General features: G+C 38.8%; 1 protein-coding gene across 1 annotated transcript in view; it reads left to right on the plus strand.

Moving 5' to 3' along the window:
* Window positions 1-6223: 6223 nt before the first annotated feature.
* The window catches only part of tp53i11b (tumor protein p53 inducible protein 11b), a 35586-nt gene continuing 19139 nt past the window's right edge, over window positions 6224-22670 (plus strand). Inside the window, exon 1 of the mRNA XM_071495647.1 lies at window positions 6224-6364. The gene's annotated coding sequence lies outside the window, so the exon portion shown is untranslated. The remainder of the gene's footprint in view (window positions 6365-22670) is intronic.

Raw genomic sequence — 22670 nt, forward strand, 5'->3', positions numbered from 1 at the left:
TGTCATGCCCATATCTCTTGCTTCCAAAACATCAACTTCAAGCACTGACTGTTTGCTGGCTGCCTAATACATCCCACCCCTTAACAGATGTCACTGTAATAATATGTTATCTGTTACTTGTCTCACCTGTCAGTGGTTTTAATGTTGGGTAAAGTTGTCTGAGAGGGCAGGATATTTCCTGCCTCTATAAAATATCTCATTAAACGCTCCAAGTCTGTTTTGTAAAAGCAAAACAAAGGTGTCCTTATAAAATATTTAAACAGTGTTCAGTTTCTGTGACTGCTGCAGCATGTTCCTTTGTGTAGCCTCAGTGCGACTGAGGAGAGAAGCTAGTCCATATTGGCTATGAAATTATTCATCTCTTCCTCTAATCCGTTTTCTCCCTTAATGATGAAATATGTAAATCGTGTATGCAGCGTGTGCAGGAAGTCATATATTCATTCCAGAGGCTGAAGTGTGTGTTGATCCTGAGGGAAATGCCATACAGGCCCGGATTTATACCATCTGCGGCATACACCAAGCAGATGCGGGTGTAATGGGAGTGGTTTTGATCAATTACCATCATATTTATTGGTTTACAAGGTTCAAACACTGTTGGTGTTTTCCAGGTGTACAGTCTTGTTTGTGCATCCAGTCAGCTGATGGCACAGTCAGCATTTCCTCTTTTCATTTCAAACCTGAATTAATTACAATTAATCTGTTTTTAATGAAGCTATTAGCATGTCTTATAGCTGAGACCTGTTGGCTTCTTATATTAAAGCTTCAATTTCTGCATGTTTTTTACTACTTCTGCAACACCTGTGGGACATCATTCAGCTTGTGAAACATTAATGTTTCATACATCATATAAAATCAGATTTGCCTCCTTTAGAGTCAACTACTCAGGCTCTGTTGTCAAAGCTGGGAGGCGAAATGCCCTCAAATCTGTATTAAGCCTGTGTTTGGGTTAATAATTTTCTCCTGCTTGGAACAAATAAGAGCCAGGTTCTCAAAATAGCTCTTGGCTGAGGCAAAGAGGAAATTTAATTATATTTGAAAGAAGGAACACCATTGTTTCCATAAGAAGAGCAGCTTAGGTGCTAAATATTTAGATGGATCCCACGTAGCAGCACAATGTGCCAAAACCTCGGAGAGGTCCTTCATATCAAAAGACTATTTCCATTTGCTTAATAAATTTGAATAGAGCCAATTGTGCAATCTGTATGCAGTGTTTTAGGATGCACATTTCCATCTCAAGTGCATTTCTAACAGACAACATTTTGACTGTGTACAACAAAGATATTGCTTTTCTCCTGTTTTCTTGTCTTGTTTCATTCACCTTTTGTGGAAGTTATTCAGCAGAAAGGTAATTCGGTTTATGTCCTGATTATTATTGGATTAGTAGGTTTTCTAATTCTCTCCAGGATCGGATAGAGAAAATAATGATTAATCTCAAAGTAAAGGATGAGCCAAGGAAATTATTAACTGGCTGTGCATTTGTTGAGTCTGGTGGAGGCCAGGTCAACAAGCCTGCATGCAGACAGGGGAGTGGGGGGACTGCAATAATACTTGACCTTTGCCTCCTTCCTTCCGAACAACTGTTGGGCTAAAGCTGAGCCTCATGGGAGATTCTCACAGATAAATGAACAACCAATCCAGAGGCACAGCTGACCACTGCTCATCATGGACCCACCACCTCACTCCTCCTCTTTGTGTTTTCATGTGACAGAAGGGATGACCTCCGGGCCAGTTGTACTCTTGATACAGTAAACTTAATGGATGACAGCTATATTGGACAGTGTTTATCCACTTGGGTCAATATCCTCCTCTCCATTTATTCAAAAGTCCAGAAATCACTTCTCGTCTTCTTGTTTTACAGTGGCTGCTTCACCATATCCTTTCACCTGGCAATGTTGGCTGTGGACAGTATTGGCTGATTCTTGCTCTCTTCCAGGAAGTCCCTGTCCTCATCAATTTCCCACAGTCTTCCTGTTGTGATGACTGGTTTCAGTTTTCTCAGCTCACTGGCAACAAGCCTGAATAATCCATTCCTGTGAATGAATCAAATATCACAATCTTGCTCTTAGACAGTATATCCTGCTGTCCTGAGGCAAGGGAGGATTAAGAAGATTCAATTTTTGGAGTGTTAATACATGATTACCGTATGTGAGAGATATCTCATGCTTTAAAAACACCCTGGAACCCTGTGATGTGAAGTGAGATGAAGCACAGCAGGGGAATATAAGACTAAGACTCCTGGAAGGCTGTCTAACAGGATTAGCTGAAGAGGTAGGATGTCTGTAAGTGAGCTGATAACATAGTCTCGGCGTCATCAAGGTCCACTGAGTGTTTAGTATGGATCTGATGACCTGGGATTATTCTTAATCCATGCTGTATTCTGTGTCTACCTTGTGGTCAAGGATCTTTATTCGTAAGTGTAACAAGACAAAAATTCTTTGGATAACATGGTGAGCCTTTGCGGTTGGTGATGAAATCGACCAACAGCCCTGATGTTCTTACAAGGGGTGTTTTTCTTTTTCTTTTTTTTTAAGAGTTTCAGCAGTCAACATGAAGATATTGTGAACTGGAACAATCTTAGACTTGTAGAATAACGAAGTGTCGTTGCGCTTGACTTAACATCTTAACTCACAAAATAACCATAACAAGCATGATGGGTTTTACTGTAATATCTCCTTCCCTTCATCCACAAACACTGATTACCAAACACCTTGTTCCAGACAATCTCATTTTAGAAAGACTGGGCAAGAGGCAAGAAATTGAGTTTTGTGATACTAAAACCTAATTGGTTGCTGCATGTTGGGGGTGGAAGAAGAGTGTTGTTTGTTTGACAGGTTTGAGTGTGGGTGAAGACAAAGCACAAATGCCTCCCACATACCAGCCCCTTTCTTAGAGCCCATATTTTCTTGTTCGTTGCTCACATCGCATGGAGCACATGTGCACATTCCTCTGTCTTCAGGCTAAAAATGGTTATGTATTGAAAAACGGTATGATACATAGAGTAAAGGGAAAGACTTCCTGTTTCAACCCCTCTCGTCTCTCCACACAAACCATGTCTTCTCTCTCCTCATGTGCTTATACATGTTTTCACTTTTCACAGCAGCGTACCTTACCTCTTGCTCTTACTATCTCTAACAAAATACCTCTGGCTTTCATTCACCTGTAACAGCCACCTACTGCCATCATCTGTCCCTCTTAAATGTCACGCTTTCCTTCCAATGCCCAATATCCTGATAAAATAGTGAAGGGTTGATGTCATGCAGGTGCCAGGGCGAAAATGCCACTGAAACACGATTACACTCTTCTCCAATATCCTCTGACAGGTTATTTCCACTACTGAGATCCATAATTACCAAGAAGGCCCATCTGTTGTGTAAAAATAGATGCTTAAAGATGAAAGTTTTAACTATCACTGGAAGTGGCCCTCCTAGGTAATACTTTAATTTGGTTGTATTATGAATACTTCGAATTATTACATCTACATCACAGCTATTCACTGGTCAGCCTAATGAGTTTTGTGTGTTTTCTTTCAGAGATATTTTCCTTAGGAATTTCGATTTACATTTGATTAACATTGATGTGTTTTATTTTCAGTTCGGCCAACATCTAAATTACAGACTGAACAATTCTTGTTTTTTTCTGACCTGTACAGTACGTACAATGAACCACAGACTCAAATGAAAATGTTAACCATTGAGCATCATGGCATGATGTGGCTCCACTGGCTGACAGTTTGGTTTATTGTGTAAAATGTTATCTAGGTCAATATAAAAGGGATATTTTATCCAGTCACTATCTTTGTTCAAGTCCTAATCATATTAGGGGTAGGATCACCCCTAATATCACCTTTTAAATCTAAACGGAAAACATTCCTTTTTAGCTGTGCTTTCCAGAAGCCTGGTTTGCTGGTCTGAATTTACCATTCTATTTTATTTTTATTTATTTATTTTTATTTGTTTGTTTTATATGTCAAATAATTTTATTGATCTAACTATTATCTAATTCAATCATATTTTATTCCTACTTTTTAATAGTTTTAATTAGCATTTCTTATTTTTACTGATTGGTTGTTAATTATTTTATTTTATTAATGGTTTTTAATTCATATGTATCATTTATGGGTTTGTTTTTAATTTGTGTCTAATGTTTAATCTTCACAATATCCACATAGTTTTTGTGGTTGCAACTTCTGCGATCTCTCATGCTTTGTGCAGCACATTGTGCTTCCACCTGGAATGAAATGTGCTATATAAATAAAGCTTTGGGTGCTTCCTTGCTTACAGTAACACTTCAGAGAAATATGTGCATGTTGCCATAAAGATGTTCTATAAAAATGTGTCTTACTCACCGCCAACCTCTGTGCACTGTTCCCCTCTCACACCTTTCATTCTGCTTCTGCTAGTAAATCCTCAGAGGTCCTTCCTCCAACACTCATTCAACACCTCTATTCAAAGTCGAGGAGATTGTTTTATTAGCACCTGCGTGAATATCCTTGATACTGTTACAAAGGCAATTAAAGGCACACAACCCTGACTTCATACACCGCAAAGACAAGATGGGGACAAGATGTTTTGATAGTTTAGTATAGTAGATACTCTGTTGGTATGGCACGGCGCTTCATTGGAATTGCGTTGATGAGTATACAATAGTCTAAACACAGGTATGCACAGTATGTTTTGCACCTCAGGGCCACCATATAGTTTGGCAGGGAGTAACACATTTGAAGCATTCCCATTGAAGAGTTAAACGAGAAGTTAATTGCTTAGTGATTGAGTAATTAATGTATGCCGCGAATCTTCCATTTTTTTCTCAGCTTCTTTGACAGACTTGTTGAATTAAAGTCGTGATTCTCAAACGACTGTGATAAATTTTTAAAACTATAGCTCATTTTCTCACAATAGTACATGTGTTTCTCATTGCTTTCATACTTTGTTCATCATCTTCATCATGTTAATCTTCACAAAAGTCTTTGCTGTTAACTGTAATCATCTTCCAAACACAAGTGTTTCATCCTTTGCTTGAGGTACAACAATACAATAATGTAAAGCAATGTAAAAATACTCCATTACAGGTTAAAGTGCCCAGAGTTAAAGTTAATGCATGAGTGACTGAACAGCATTGAGCAAAAATCTGCTGCACAGATTGGTCTTCATTGTTGAGACTTTATCTCAGCTTTGCTTTTTGTAAAACATTTTTCTAATATTTTGCTTCTGTGGGCCTCAAACAGTGACTGAGGTGAGATCTTTTGAAAAGTTTAGAGGCGAGGTACTTGGACCTTATATGAGTATGTCACGTTTCTGCTACTTAATGCTCCTATTTCACTTATTTAAGATATAATCAACAAATAAATCAATATCAAATCATAGGTTAAGATAAGACTTTACTGATAGATAGATAGATAGATAGATAGATAGATAGATAGATAGATAGATAGATAGATAGATAGATAGATAGATAGATTTTATTTTATCGATTAATTGAATGAAGTGACCCTTTAATCAATCAATCAATCAAAATACTTTATTGATCCCCAGAGGGATATTAGGTTATGTTGCAGTTGCTCCACAAGAGTAACAGCAGAAGAATAGAGAATAACTTAAGAGGTAAAGAATAAAGATAAGATAAATATAAACATAGAAAATGTGAAAAATAGAAATCTTAACATAAAATGTAAAAATGTCCTTAAATTATGATGTAAAAATATACACTATAAATATAAGTGAAACTGTATATAATAATTGCCCAGATGCACTTATATATATATCTATTGCTCTCATTTGAATTGTTGCACACAAGAATGAAATAAGTTCAGTGACGCTTTATTGACTCTAATCGTCTGACCCTCTGCGGTGCAACGTGGAGGAATAAGTCTATTGCTAAAGATGCTCCTGTGCTTCACCAGCACACCGTGGAGTGGGTGGGCGGCATTATCCGGGATGGTGTGTCACCTGGACAGCATCCTCCTGTCTCCATCCCCACCACGTCACCGGCCTCACGGCTTAAAGTAAAAATGTGTGAAATCCCAAAGAACAACAATATAAGTAGATAAGTAATAATAATACTAAACATACAGGCATACAGATATCGGCTATTTAATGAAATCAAAGGTTTAAGGCAAAGTTTGAGGTGGCAACCAAGACCGCGTTAGCGGTGTATGGCTAGTTTGCGTATTACGGTAAAGCAAATCCGGTGTGCGCTCTGGTGTGAGTGCGGGTTATTACGGTGATCGGCAGCTCCTCGGACTGTGCGCTGCTGCGGGTTTGTGAACGCGCGGAGCTGCGAGGAGCCTCCTCACTGTCCTCCCTGCTCCCTGCGCGAACTGAAGGCCAGCGTCTGCCTCTCTCTGGACACCTCTCCGCTTCCTACTGTGAGTAACACGTCTTATATGTTTACTGGTGTCTTCCCCACGGACTGCAGTTTTACTTTAAGATACTTGGAGCTGTGTTTTGAGTCTGTCGACCTCTTGGAGAGCTGACAGTCAGTAACTGCTAGCTAAAGTCATTTCGCGCTACTCGTTTTGGAAAAGCGTGCCGACTATTTCTTTAAGAGATGTTTTATTTTATGCCTTCATCAGGTTGTTTTGTTGTAGCAATAGTTTGTTTTAGTTGGGGAAACTGTACAAAAGAAGTTGTGCGAGTGTGGTCGACAGCGCTGTCAAATAAAATGTTAAAGAAAAACTTTTTTTTTTCTTTTTTTTTTTTCTTTTTCTTCAATGTAACAATTGTGTGTAAGGAAAACGCTTCATAAGTAGATGGGCCCCTTCATTTAATCCACATATTTTCTATCGTTTAGCTGCTGCACCCCACCCAGAAGCGACAAAGTGTGAAGTTAAAGCTTAACGTTTTTGACTAACTAATTATTTTGGTTACCCAGCGAGAAGCCCTCTGCAAAAATGTGCTGCTATTACTCAGCATGAGGGACGTGTTTCATTGTTCCTGTTTGGTTTCAGCAACCAATAACATAACACAAATTTCTGTTATTCATTGATAAATTGTACTTTTTTTATACTCTAAAATAGGTTAAAACGCTGAATAAACTGTATTTTTTTCTAAAGGAAATTTAACTCATAATATAATTTAATTAACTCTATAATTCATAAGAAAAGGTGGATTAACCGCTGTGGTAAGACAGCGAAATCGAAAACACGCTGGAATCTGGCTATTTGAGTCATGGAAAATGCCCAATTAGGGCAGAACCTGAAGATATTTCATGAAACAAAGCCATTGTGTACGAGCCGGGTTTATCAGAAGGAGAAGGGGAGACACACAGTAGTGTGCTGTAATGTTTGTATAAAAATTTGGTATAAATGTACATTTCCCTTGAGATTTTAAGTAAGATCAAGTGCAATAATGAAATGAGACAGACTACAGGTGTGTTAGAATAGCTGTTGTTGTTCTCAAGAGAAGTGGATCACTCAGTGGGAGAGTCTGTTTATAACATGTACCAGCTCAGGTTAGTGTTTGGTGTGTCAAGACTTGTCCCAAGTGCAGTTCAGCGATGCTGCAGCACTAGGAATGAACAATCATGCTGTCGGTGTTGTGTACAGCTATAACTTACTGTTTAGCAGTCTGCAGGGAAAGTCTCAGTCCTGTTTCCCATGAGGATTGTTCAGTGGGTGACTGAAATGTAAGCTTACTTTACAATCTCCTGAATTTGATGAGTGCTTCAGGTGGAATTGGAGACAATGAACAGTCGTATTTTATTCCTTCTACTGCCTAATGTGCATGGACATGCCCACGTTTCTAATGGTACAAGCAGTTCAACACACAACAAAACCTAACTCAAGGCTGCTGGCTGCTTAAGTCACACTGGAGCCAATAACATGAGGGAAGTGACATGGTGGCTAATTCATTCCTAATATCACAATGCAAAAAAATATGACGTTGAATGTGGAGACAAATGAGGGATATTAACCCCCCTGTAAGGAGCGTTGTATAGTGTTTGTTTGATTTGCCTTCGTCATGACTCAAGCTGTATTTCCATGGCAGCAGTAGCACAGTTGTTCTATAATCACCTTGTGATCAGGAATCAACAGATCATCCAGGCTCTGCGGGTGTTTCTAATTGGCCAAGGAAATAAAAAAGATATAATGGGGCTTCCTTCTCTGTTCTTAGTGTCCATGGTGACAAAATGTTCAGCTTGGTGGAAAATGAATGAAATTGATGTGGGCAGCAGTGGATATCTGAAGAAATTGTGGCTGGGCTGATGTAGCCATCAGCAATTTTTCTGGAAGAGGTAGGTGTTCAACACCATCTCTGTCCTTTTATCCAACGCAAGCATTAAAAAAACATTAGCTATTTTCACCGTGAACATGGTAGCATTTAACTGTCTGAATGCAGAAGTGGCTCTGGTAAATGGGTCAGATCTGGCCTGGATGTTGACCTTTTAGACTGTTTTCTTTTTCCAGGAACGCTTGTGACTGCAGGGTATTGTCACCTCATCCAACCCTCAAAGACTCTTTTAGCTTTTGTTGCAACTGCTTCTCACTAATGGCTCTCATGCAGAACAACAGCACAGCTCTTTATGTCACATGAATATGGAACACAACATCATAAAACTGTACTTGACACGTGATCATTGGAAATATTACAGTATATCATGACCTCCCTATTTAAAGCAGTCACATTCACTTTGGGGTACTACTACTGGTGGAAGGAGTACTATATTTACTATGAAACCGAGTGGAAAAAAAGAATAGTTTCCCTTTGCAACTTTTGAATCAGCCCCCATGCCCTCTACCCAGACTGGATAGAGAGATAAGCTGGTCTCAGTGGAGCTGGGCTGTGAGGCTGAAATGATCCTTGGAGAATTAAGCAGTAGCATATGTAGATTGTTGTGAGTCTCTGTGTAGTTTTTTGAAGAGGCACTGGGGCAGGCAGTAGCACTGAGAACAGCCCTGGGCAGTCCCACAGGTCCTTCACACACTCTTGGCATGCTGCATGCTGGGTAGTCAAAGCAGATGGTGACCCCTTTTTTGTTTTAACCCCTCAGTGCTTAATTAACACTTGTGTTCACAACCCAATCCACCAATGACACAACAAACAGTAAGCATTATAATTTAAATGGTTATTTATAGTTAAACTGTAAAAATGCATATTTGCAGACCATTGTATGTGCCTGAGGCACTTGTCCCTGACAGATCAGACACATTAGCACAAACAGTGGCCGTTGCCTGAAGACTTTTTTTGTTATTTATATATTTTTGATAATGAGAGAATGGATAAATTAAGAATATAATTTAATGTGGCTGTCTTCTGCTTGTGTTGTTTTTGTGATTGTTGCTTTAGATTTACTCTTTAAATAGCAACAAATTTGATTTACCTAAGCAAAATGGTGGCAAGCTATATTTAGTTGCATCTTTCTGTACTGACTTCTGGTCTGTCTCCAGGGACTACTGCGTACCAGCAATATTATTCTGCCACTGAGGATGGTTGTCTTCCTGGCTTCTTTGCTTTTAATTTCCTACAGTCTGGTGTGACAGTGGGTTAGCCATAGGCTTAATAATGACCCTACAGCAGATGTGCTTCTGTTTATTTCCAGTGGACAAGATTAGAGAAGCTAAGACCATATGCTGCTTTTCAGACTTTGCCGTTTTATGGTAGTGAAATGCTGCCCCACTCATTGATTGTATCAGGGAGAGACAGAAAAGCAATTCCATTGTTGAGTGGTGGGAAAACCCTGTGGACGATTTCTGTATTTGGCAAGTCATTCAATCAGGCAATTCCAACTGTCATAAACTTGGCAAAATCTCATTTGGGATTCATTATCTTTGGTAACCCCTTAACTTCATTTTGTAATGTTGTGCAACATGCGGCACTGTCTTTAGTTTGCCTTGCTGGAGTCCTCTTTTTTTGTCTCAGAATAAATTCTTCCACTTTTAGGGAGCTACTACTTAATTTGGTAAAGACATTTCAGACTCAAGCTGTTGTTTTTTATTTTAAATCATATGCTGTAATTTTCCATGGACAGGTTAACTTTAGAGGACTTTGTAGGAAATTGGGAAAAATGGTAGTGGCAGCAGAAGCACCGTCATCTTCATTGAGGTGTAAATTCATTAAGTAAAAGTTTCATCATTTTGTTTAATTTCACTGTTGTATAATTGTTTACTAATTGGTATGTCTGGGCCTCCTTGTTTTGGAGTCCGTATGTATTCATTCTCACAATGGAGCATTGTGATTGTTTTTGCTGTTTCTGTGAGTGCATGGAACTTCTTTTTGAATGGTCTCACATTTCACCCTTGCCATTTGGACAAAGTCACCTTTCACTTCTCCTACATCACATATAACATTTTCAGCACTGGCATTATATATCTGGTTAATTGACCTTCTACTGGAAGGACTCAGTTCTTACAAAATGACGTAAGAAGTAGAAATGTCTTTGCTCCTAAATGTTAAAAATTTAACTATCTCTCCATAGGTTCACCCTATCACCTCAGAGACATTCCTGTGCAGGTTGCTGAACCCTTATCTTACAGTCGTTCTGTCATTTTCATTTACTCACTGATTACATTTAGATGTTGGAGCTCAGCCGTAGCTCATCAGTAAACATTTGGATCCCACTGAACTGACAACTCTGACTAGTTTAGCGCAATATACTGTAGATTACCTAACATATCAGTCCATGTAGAGGTTGCTTCACTAAAGTAGTTTCTCCATGATTGGGATAGAAAACCACTGATTTGGTTACAAAAGTAGAAAAACAAGGCAGATCAAAGCAATCAGTACCTTTTAGAGATGTGTTTGGGTAATGTCATATCATATTTGAACAAAAATTAAATTCTTAAAGTAATATAGAGTGGCAGCTAAAAGTCATTTAAAATGTTTGATTATCTGTTGATTATCTTATTGTTAATCTCATAAATGTCAGAAAATACTGAAAAGGTCCTAAAATATTTTCCATAGCAGAAGTTGATTTATTCCAATTGCTTCTTTTGGTCAATTAACTAACCTGATGAGCCAGATGGTTTGTCACACAGAACCATCTGGGAAGGCTTCATCGGAAACTGTTTGGAAAAGGGCAGGCGCTTTCAGAAAATACTTGGCAGGTGATTTGGTTAACCATCTGTCTATCACGGGCTAACAACCAACCAGATTCGGCATCCTTCTCATTTTTATCACCAGAGGAGCCAGTTGGTATCCATCCATCAAGAAAATCCTTCAGTGTTGTGTGTGTTAAGTTATAAATGATATTGCTTATTTTAAAACAAATAAATCTTCATCACATTAGATTTAGAAAAAAAGATATTATGGATTACAATAGAATCAGACATAAACAAAACCAGAGGTTTGCATAAATTGTCAAATATTGTTGAATAAATGTCAACACATTCTGCAGCATCTGTGTTTTTAGCAGAAAAGATGTCTGTCCCTGGTCCAGCTTGGCCGACCTTTGGTCAACAATGTGCCTTTTAAGACTTTTTCCTGTGTGATGGTTTAGATAATGATGGGAATCTTATGACACAGTTCCAAAATAGTTTTCGTCTGGCATAATCATCCATTCAGCCGCTTCCAGGCCAAAATGCAGTAGTACCAATGTAACTGGCCAAACTGGTTACCAGGGTGATACCCAGTCCAGTACCATGGAAGAGTATGCAGGTCTCTCACAAGTATATTTTTATTTGTATGACAACCAGTCTGCATACAATTTCAAGACAAGTCAGTTTTATGTTAGTAGACCCAAATCCTCAGTTTGCCTCTAAAGCCGGTACAGTTTTTACAGAATACGAAACCCTCAGTCCTTTGGCCCTCAGTATGTAAAAACTGAAATGATATATTGATATATAGGATGCATCATTCACAGGGAATTGCTTTAACTACACTGCATTTTAAAAGCTTTAGGAAACATTAGCATATGGGTCAGTCCATGACAACTCAATCAGAACGTCAGAACGTCATGGATTTTCTCAAAACAATTAATGTAGAAACTTCTGTAAAATTCATGGGACCTTGCAAAATCCTTTTGCTGTACTACAAATACTTTTAAGTCACAATTTTTTTTTAAATTTGGCCCTCTGAGCTCTCATGTCATTTTTGCTATGTCATTTTTGAGAGTCTTTGAATGTTTACTCGAAGCCTCATCAATCGCTTACTTTTCATTGGATTGAGTTGAAATTTGTACCAAATATCCAACAAACCTTAAGGATAATTCATTTCTCCAGTAGTTTTCAGTTTGATGCAACCAAATGTTGATTCTGTGTTGTATTAATATAGTTATATCACATATAGAAGTTATTTGGTCATGCTTAGAAAAATTAGTGGCATAGATCTAGCTAAATATAGCTTCAGAGCTGAAAAACCCACTTTACTGAAGTAATTTCTAACATCATCAACTGACCGCTGAATCAGCCAAACTTGAAAGATCAACATTTTCATTAGTGTAGGATGTAGGATTGTGACAGGGCTCCAAAATCTCACTACTTAATGAAATGAATTATGAGTGCACTCTTTTGTATACCTCTGGATATGTTGCAATCCATTTAGCAATAATTCGTCCAAACCTGTTTCAGGTTGGATTAGCCCATACTTGCTCTATTGTTTTCTAATGCTACTAGTTGATGATGCCAGAAGTGAATCCAGAAAAGTTTGAAATTGCGAAATAATGTATTTAAATACATGTAATAATTATTTGAATGTCAACCCAATTCAGTGAAAAATAAGCAATTTTTTTGGCTTAGGCTACACATACAAAGAATTGCAAAAGTAACAGTAAGTATGTAGCTCTGAGGACCAAACTTAAAAAATTTATAACCAAAAAAGTATTATGAGTAGAGCAATAGGATTTACATTAATTAATTTTTTTTAATGAAAATCCATGACATGAACGGTTCTAGGTATGTTGGTAATGGAATGACCCATATGAACAGCAATAAGACAGTGTAGTAACAGTAACAGAATTCAGACATGGTAACTCATCACCAGGGCTCATAATGTGAGGAGTGACACATGCTGGTGGTGCCAGTACTAAATGTCACCTATACCTCCATCAGGTAAAGGCATGCTAGAACAACCTAGCCCCTGTTGTGTGAAAGGATTGAAACAGGTAGGTCAGCCTGGAAGTCAACCAAGGACTGTCCTGCACGCAAAACATAATGAATTTAACACACTCACTCACGCACACACTGTTGCTCGACACTGCTAGGAAAAATCTGCTTCCTGCCCTTATAGGACACCTTTGGTAACAGTTTTGACACTGAACTTCCTTCCCTCAATGCTAGAGCTCAAGCGGCTGTAACATAGTGGCTCTACAAGACTGGCTTTGTTAAGACCACACTCTGTAGTCAAAACATCATGTAGTTTTAATGGTTGTTGATTCATATGCTCCATTGAGTGAAATACAATTTCAGTGTTTCCCATACATAGACCATTCTGTGGCGCACCGCCACAGAATGGAGACCAACCGCCACAGAATGATTCTGTTTTTTTTTGTTTGTTTTTTTTCTCCCCGTTGTTGTTGTTGTTGTTGTTGTTTTCCCTCGTCTATGCTCTCAACGTAATATCGTTCCGTTCATTCATCTCCGCATAGCGCTCTTTCTCTGTCATTCTCGGACACACAGGCACACGCACACACGCACACACACAGACAAGCGCACATATGCCAGCGGTGCGCGGGAAAATCAACCAGCGCATCACTGGTGCATTCCCCCAACCGGAGCGCCGCAAATTGCTACCTGGTCTGTGGGAAACACTGAATTTGAATCCTATTTCATCTAATAATGCCACACAATAACCCCAGACTGTGTGCACTTCTTTCATTCTAACATACTGTGTTCATTTTGATGAGTTAAGTTGCTTATTTTGTACCTTAAGGGCTCTATATGTAATATTCAGAAACCCTTGTTAATAATGACACTGGTGGCTGTTAAGTGAACTGCAGCCAGCATGCTGTTGCTCCAGTATGTGCTCGCACTCGTAGATAGGCACAAGCAAGCATCCTGGGCATTGGCCAAAACAGTGACGTGATGGTCAGACTGGGAAAGAAATTCAATCCTGTATGATGCTTAGTTAGTGTCAATTTAGGGATTACCAGGAGAAGAAGAGGATTGCCCCTCTGTGGCTGCCAGACCATGTTGAGTTTTGAAGGGGATTGATTGGGAGTGCAGACAAGAGACCAGCGGCAACATAACGGCGAGTGCATGGAGGGAAAGTTTTTTTAGTCCCAATTATTTGGATACGAGCAGTTAAAAAGGTAGCTTTTCTACACGTTAAAGCTTGTTCAACAGATGGTCTGATAAAGTATGCTAATTACTTGCAATGGTTTTGAATACACTTAAAGTGTATGACTATCGTTGTTGTCAGCTCCAGTAAAAAGTTCACTGGTCTCCACCCCCACCTGTGTGCTGTCCGCTTTGTGTTTGTGTCAGAGAGGAGAGTCTGCGGCTGCTAAGGACACCAAAAACACGGTAGAGAACAATAAGCATATTGCACACATAAGCGGTTCATTTGGCTCAGGCGTTGTGCATTGAAAACCCTGTGTGAATGCACACATGAATTGTTTTTTTACTAATTCATTGCTTTTCAGTCAGTCTTTTGATTGTTGTGTTGTTGATGTGTTTAGGATTTATTTATCAGCACTACAAACACAGACTCTAAGTAGACCAAGCAGATATTGGTGGTCAAAGGCCAAAGGTCAAGGTCAATGTGATCTCACATTGAAAGTGATATAGGAGGAACACCTAGGGAGAAATTCATTACATCTGGCACAAATGTTGAATTGGACTCTTGCATCAACTGATTAGAATTTGGTGATCAAAGGTCACTGTGACCTCACAAAACATGTTTTTGGCCATAAGTCAAGAATTCATATGCTAATTATGGCACAGTTAAAGAGAAACGGATAAAATCAAGTGATGACATTTTATATCCAAAGGGTCAAAGAAAAAAACTTCACTGTGACATCATCATATTCTGCAAAACACCTCTATTTTATTTTATTTTATTATTCAACAGTGTAACGCAGGAACAAAAGGGGAGATTGTGACCATATTTCCAGCTACTTGACTGGTTGGTGGAGGTGTACAACTGCAAGGTGATAATTCTAGTTTTACTATTTCAAATGAGTAAAACCTTATTTCATTGTAGAGCTGCGTGCAACGCATTGATTCACTCAGCCCCTCCTTGCCTCCTCTCACTTGCTCTGTCTCACTCACAAACACATTGATGGACCTATCTGTGAATCGGAACATGATCATGCGCGGGAGGAAGGATTGCTGTTGCTTTTCCCTACAGAGAAGATGGCTCGCATAGCTGGCAGTCAGTATCAACTACGTGTGCAAGTGGATAATGTTAATATTAATTCTTTAACTTAAATGCTAAATGTTTGCTCCATCAGTCCAGAATATTGAAAAATATTTTCAAAGACTCAAAAGGACTAGTCCTGAGGAGGCCCAGCAGTCTGGACCAGAGGTATTAGCAAAGCAGAATACCTAGAGATTTAATATAACACACATGGATAAGCTGAACAATCTGAACAATGTGATAAGTTATCCAATTCATTGGTTTTGAATATTTCCAGGCTTCAGCAGTGCTGCTGTGGAAGCTGAAGCAGTGAGAGAAGGTCAGGAAGGGATAGCAGCTAATGAACAGAGAGATATAGGAGAGGAGGAGGACAGCAGCCAATATGCTGCTGTGGGAGAGCCAGCTAGGGAAGAAGCAGGTGACAGATATTTATAGTTCAGTTATTTATTTTGTCACATGGTACCTTGCAATTAAAATATTTGCAGTGGAGCAAATATGGAGCAAACACTGATTTTACATCTTAGGTTTGGGCAAGAAGTCTGTATTATAGTTTATATACTTACCTTATATACTTATCTGCATATACAGTATGATCATATTGTGTTGTTTCATGAAACTATGATGTTCAGTGAGTGTTAGAAAACTGCAGTGAAAAACAAAGATACTAAATAATGAATATGTTGTATTAGATTAATGGAAAGGTCTTGTTTAATCTTGAAGAAGAATTCATTGCATTGAATATCAATTTGATTATGTTCCATGTTATTCTGCGTTTGCAATATTGTAGTAATTGTATATTTCAGAAAATATTTTGATTAATACAGTAATTCTCACAACTGTATTTTCAGCCTTCTTTTATACATCTGTTGATATTTTGTTTGAATGATTGCTGGTCCTGGACAAGATTTTTGACATTAATGAGAAGGAGAAGAGAGAAACTATTAAAAAGTTACATTTTCTTCTAAATGGATTAAAATCGTGCAGTCACAAACAGACTCTCACCAAGGGAATAAACCGAAGCTAATAGGGCCAGGAGATAAATGCAACCTTTTTCCTGATTAGATATCTACCTCATCGTGCTTGAACATCAGCCACCGTGTGCAGCCATTGATTTTGCCACTGGCTTAGGTTGATTCCCTCATTTGTTTCTGTGTAAACTCAGCTGAGCCCTCATGGCATTTGTGCTTGGTAAAAACCTGATTAGCAAGCTGAGTGGGTGTACTCACATTTACCAAGGGGTGGCTTTGACTTATCTGAAGATGAGTTTACAATATAGACTGTGACAATATTGGCAATAATGACCCTGTTATTGAGAACCTTCCTCTGGATGCAAGTTGGAAATATCAAAGTTTTTACTTTGGAAATATTCAGAGTAAACGTCAGGTACATGAACACAAAGACATTATTCAGCACCAGTTTTATTTATTTTTCCCACTATGAAAGTGAAAAGTGATTTAATTAGCTTCAGGTCTTCTCAGAGACTACTCAAAGACTTCTAAGAGACAGTGGTGCACCTCAAGTCTATCAACAATTTAAGTTACAGGCAGCCTGAGCTGTCTCTGGCAGTTTTATATGGCTTGAATTTATTTAGGGCAAAAGGGTGATTTCCCTACATCAAAGGCTTTACACACACACACACACAGTAATGTCTAGACAGACTTTGTAGACATATTTAAGAATTGGAGATGTTTGGAAGAATAAAGTTGCTGCAAGCTTTGGTCCGGATGAAACCAGTGGCCAACAAACAAAGATGGCATTCAGGTCTGTCTGCTTGAAAGTGGGCTTTGTCTACTACTCCTGTTGAGCCTAACAAGGACCTAACATTTCCAAAAGAGATGATTTCTCAATGACAATGACTCAAATTCTATTGTCGGTCACCTGATTTTTTTGCACAATCCACTGCTGTCTGCCAACAAAATAAGACTACATAAATGCTGTTATCCCTGTGATTAAAACAAATTTTGTGCTGAAAGACATGCCGCTGAAGGTGCTTTGCTTTTTTTAAAGATTGTTTTATATTTTCTGCAGACAGTCAAAAGGAATGTTGGGGTTTTAGCAGGTTATAACATGCAATGTTTCGAAGTATTGATTTTCTGTCACAGAGCACCTTTATTATTTGCACTCTGTCTGCAGTGTGGGAGGGTGATGGACAAACCAATCACAGTCTGAAGTCTGAATAGTAAAAAGGATGGTATGTGCCAGTGTTGATGTGGTTGCAGCTGTGTGTATTGCACTGTTTGTGGAAGGTGCTCTGCTTACTGATAGAGGGAATTGATTCAAGTGTTTCTGTCAGAGCAGGGAAACACAGACACAATGACAGTGTGATGAAATGTTGGAATGAAGTTTCTTTGTTTTATACATTGGAGTAGCTTGGAGACAAGGGATGTCTCAGAAGAATAAGAAACAACATTCTAACCTTGACCTACAACAGTAGCATAATTTTAATGTATTTTTTTGCACAATATGAGAAAAGTAATCAATAGACTAGATCCATAATTAGGGCTGGTTATCACACTTCAATTCTTGAGGACCAACCATATTATGTCTGTAGTATTGAGAAAAGAAAAATATCAAGTATCGAATGCTTGGTCAGATTCTTAATGGATATTCAGACAGAAAATGCAACTGTGTTAAAGTACAATTAGTAATTTTCTGTCTTGTTCCAATCAAAACCATAACAAAAGATGGTGAAGTGAAGTAGTGTGGGATCATGGGAGTTGCTGTCGTTACACAAAGAGGATATGACGCCATTGACAAGCAATGAAATGAAGTTACTTTTACCTTGATTTAATGCAAAAAAGTTATATTATTCCTTTAGAAATAATGTAGGTGGCTGCAGTGGTGGGGGTGTGTTGTTTCAAGTACCCGTGTGACGATGAAATAGGATCCAAGAAGCCAGTTTGTGTATTAGATCTATGAGTTTGAAGGCCTCTCAGACAGCAAATCACTCCACAGTGGTTTATAATACAATATATAATTGCATTTTATATATATATATATATATATATATATATATATGGCAATTATTTTCATTGTGACAATTTTCAGGTAAACAGCAAAAATATCTGAAGGATGCACACAATGCATTTTTTTGTTGGGTAACAAGCAGTATAAACAAAACTCCACAGGGCACCTTTTTTATGAACAAAGAAAAAAATATTAAAACATGTTTGAATCCCTAAAATAAAGCATGCAAAAAAAGTCAGGTATTGTATATGAACACTGTCTCAAATGATACCTAGCTCTGGTCATGATTAGGTGACTGTATAGCCTGCTGGTCCTGAGTCAGTCAAACATGCTATGAGGATGGCAGCAAGCAACACTGAAATATTGTAGTTAAGGAAAAAAGCAGCAGTGGCTTCACATTGACAAAAAAGTGGTTAAGTTTTGCAGATTTCAGTTGGAGCCAAACACTGTGCTGTGCAACGTCGAGAGCACAACAAACCAGAGACATCCTGTGAGCACACAGTAGAGGGGAAGTCGTGTGTGGCATTGCTATACTACACTAGATAACTGTGACAAAATGATGACTAGAAAGCTTTCTAATTGCAGGATCATTGCACTGTGTTTTGGAACCCTCCGTCTCTACAGCGATTAAAGCTGAGAACAAACTGTATAATATCTCAGTTGATTTACTTGACCCAGCCAAAGTCCATTACTACCTTTGCTGCTTGTAAAATCTGAGCGAGGTAGCCCAGCCACGGTAACTGCTGCCCCATTTCCATTTGATATTTTCCTCACTGTTGTTGCAGTGTGAGCTGTAAAATAAGGTAATTTTTCACACTGGCCATCTGACAGAAGAAATGTCAACATGATGTTGTGCTTGGTCTAGTGTGCCTCTGGCCTTATACTGAAAAGCTGATCTGCACCTGCACACATTAATGTTGACATCAGTGGCTGTTACTGTGGAGCCCTCTTGTTGGCTCTTTTGAACTTTACAGGCAATGTAAGTGTGTTTATTGCTGTATGAACCAGCCTGTGTGTGTGCGCATCCATTACCACCATCGTGCCTGGAATGATGAGCACAGGATTGTATGGTGAGCTCTCTTACACATCTTCATGGGAGGACGCGAGATGACCATGGATTAAAATGCATACATTTAATGATGCCAGAATAAATGGCAACATGCTGGATATTTTAAGGATCTCCTTTTGACCTTTATTGAGCAATTAATTGCACATGAAGAAATCCTTAGTGACGGAGATTGAGCCCTAAAATGAGTACTCTTTATCATCCAGCAGGGCTGCCTAGCAACCAGGTAGCACTTCAGCGAGCAAGACAAGCTGAGCAAGGAGGGTCGAAGTCAAGGGCTTGAAATAGTCATATTGTGGTACCTCAGGAATCAATCCTCTCTACAATTAACAGTGTTTTATTTATTGTGAAACTCACACTTATTTATGGTAGCACATATAGAAGTATTTTCAAATATGGTATGACCTCAAAAATCACTGAGAGAAGGCATTTCTGTTCTATTGCTGTTCGAAATCCTAGGGCTCCTGCAGGAGGACAGGCAGAAAGCTGTTTCAGTTGCTTTAAATCTTCTTCCCTGACATGGAAAGAAGTAAATGTCCCTAGCCCTGTGGGTTTCCCTAGGTACACAGAAGCATGTCTGGAGATTATCACACTCCCTGTTTAGTTCTTCAGCACAATTGTCAACAAGATCAGACAGGCAGAGGAATGTAAACAGGAAAGTTAGATGGCATGGAGTTAAACAAGAGAATAAGTTAGAAAGAGGACCAATTTGGTTTTGCCTTCATTTCCCGCTATAAAAATATGTGTAGTGCTTTAAGTCATATAGAATGGGAATAAGTGATAGATCAAAGGCCCAGACCAAGTTTGCAGCTCTCCTTTTAATCTATCAAACTAACCAACACCTCTACAGCCCCAGGATTTATGTACAATGCTTTCCTCACAGTGTGTTTCTCTTAATCTTTCCTCAAAAGGGGAGGAATTAATCTTTTTATCTACAGGCCACAGTGGGTTGTATGACCAAAACTCATCCTGCTCAATGGAATTGATAGTAGAATAAGACCTCCAAATGATTGTTGGCTATAAAATCAACAATTACATTCTGTTTCTAGTCTTACCAGCCTCAGGGAGCCACAGAACATGAAATTATTTTGTCAGTATGATACAGCTGAAAGGGCCTACTTTTGACTTCTTCTCTCTTCTCTGCAAGAGAGGAACACTGACAATAAAGCAGAGTTACCACCATTCATAAACTCCAGTATTTAACCACTGATGTGATTTCAAAATGCCACTATTACTGATCATTACCTGTTAGAGTCTAGTTATTATATAGCTACTCATATTTCTCTGCTCTTACCAAGATGGACAACATAACTTCATAACCATAATGATGCTTCTGTTAGTCTCCCAAGCAACGTTTAAAGGCTTCACTGTGTCTGTTGCTATCTGCATTATAAGTGTATGTGAGTAATAAGTCTAATTGTTACCCACAAGAGAAAAGAAGAAAAAAGTACAGCACTCTAGCATGAGGTTTTCTCCACTAATAACTGTTTGCTGTGCCTCATTAACCCTGCCTCATTAGATCACTTAATTAGACTTTGCTAACAGTTACCCTGGACAACAAGCATTTGACATCTAGTATTTCTAGCTACCTGTGACTCCACTACACCACCAATATCTTCAATTTTTCTTATGGCTTAATTCTTCAGATATGTATAGATATGTAGAGGTGCTGTATGGTTATTGTGGAGGCTGCAGTTTGTGCTGCTTTGTAGGTGCTTTTGATTGTATTGTGTTTTTTTGAAATGTAATGAAACAGAACATCTGCCCATTTATGCAATTATAATTATCACATATCTTAAAATCATAGTGACATTGTAATAATATGCCTATGCAGAGAAGAGAAGATCAACAATAACCCTGTTAGTCATTGTGTAACAGTAAAAATAATAATTATATATGAGTAGTAATAATTACTAGTGGGCTGTTTCTCATTGCAGTGAAGAGCTTTGAAGCTTTGTGCCAGCTTTGTCGCCGTGTACGTTTGATCCATGTGTGCTGGATCCCCGCTGAGCTCGGATGGTTGTGCTCCTTGGAAGAGATCATTCACCTCCCAGCTGTGCGTGTGCACTAAGTGTCAGCTCTGCTTTACCTCACCACCTTCTGAGTTGGTGTCACAGTGAGCCTGCTGTGTCAAGGTGGCTCCTGAGAGAGAAACACCAAACAATCAACTGGCTGTGACTTTATACTGCTATAGCGCCCCCCACTACCACCACCACACACACACACACACACACACACACACACACACGAGAACTATGTAGCAGATGGCAAAAATAAACCACCTGTCTTTCTAACACACCACTGAATTATACATTGTGTTCATATGTTGCAGATGAGGAGTACAAAGCTACCATGCCATATATTTACAAATTTAAAAGAAGTAATATTTTCAGGCAATAAAATTTGAATAAATGGTGGACGGATTATATTCAAGGGCTAGGCACACACATATATATACATATATATATATATAATATCACAACTCTTCTCTTTGAAGGTAGCAATTACTGGCCCCTGCCCCTACAGGGTGCTTGACAGTGTTGCAATATGGGTTGTTAGCCTTAATGTTACTGAACCAGCAAGTTTCTTGTGTGTCTAATAGTGTTTAGGAGCCCACGTTTACATTAAAGGTGTATCTGATGGCTTGTGTAAATTGTTTTGCTGCCATGGAGGAAATAATTTTTTTTTTATTTTTTTAATTTGATATACTTGGCTCCTGCTCCTACAGGGTGCTCGACAGTGTTCCAATATGGGTTGTTTGTTGCCTTAATGTAACTGGACAAGCAAGTTTCTTGTGTTTCTAATAGTGTTTAGCAGCCCAAGTTTACAGTAAAGGAGTATCTGCCTTCACTAGAACGAGGGACCAGCAGGGAGTCAACAGAGACCCAGCTGGACTGCTGTACTGTGAACTCTGTTATTATCCTACAGCTGAGTACTTGAAATCATTGTTCAGAGATCCACAATCTTACTTGATGTCTTACAGCATTTAGTTGTGATACCAATAACTTTGAAACAGTGTTTTTCAACACATTTCCATTGTTAAAAATCTTGCCCTAACAGATGTAGTTGTAAAATGTCATTACAGTAATGGTGACTACTGATATACTCGGCTCTGCATGCCATGGTGACTCCCCACTGATCTTCAATAACCACTCCAGCAACATGCTTACATAATCACGTTGGAAGAAGTCAGCCAACAAGAGGGTAAACTCCCATGGTTTACTGTGATTTAATAACTGAATATTGGGCAGGGAAACTCCAAATCCCAGGAATCATTAGGACTAGTTCATTCCATCTTAACTGTCCTCAGATGATCTCACAGTATTAAACTGTTAGACTCAGCACAATAATCCATTGATAGTGACTGAGGAGCAGTTCTCGTCAGACCGCCAGCATGTACAGATCCC

The sequence above is a fragment of the Trachinotus anak genome, unplaced genomic scaffold (genome assembly GCF_046630095.1).
Source record: "Trachinotus anak isolate AG129_WGS33_773 ecotype Australia unplaced genomic scaffold, CSIRO_AGI_Tana_v1 ptg000002l, whole genome shotgun sequence".
In the NCBI taxonomy this organism is placed as follows: Eukaryota; Metazoa; Chordata; class Actinopteri; order Carangiformes; family Carangidae; genus Trachinotus; species Trachinotus anak.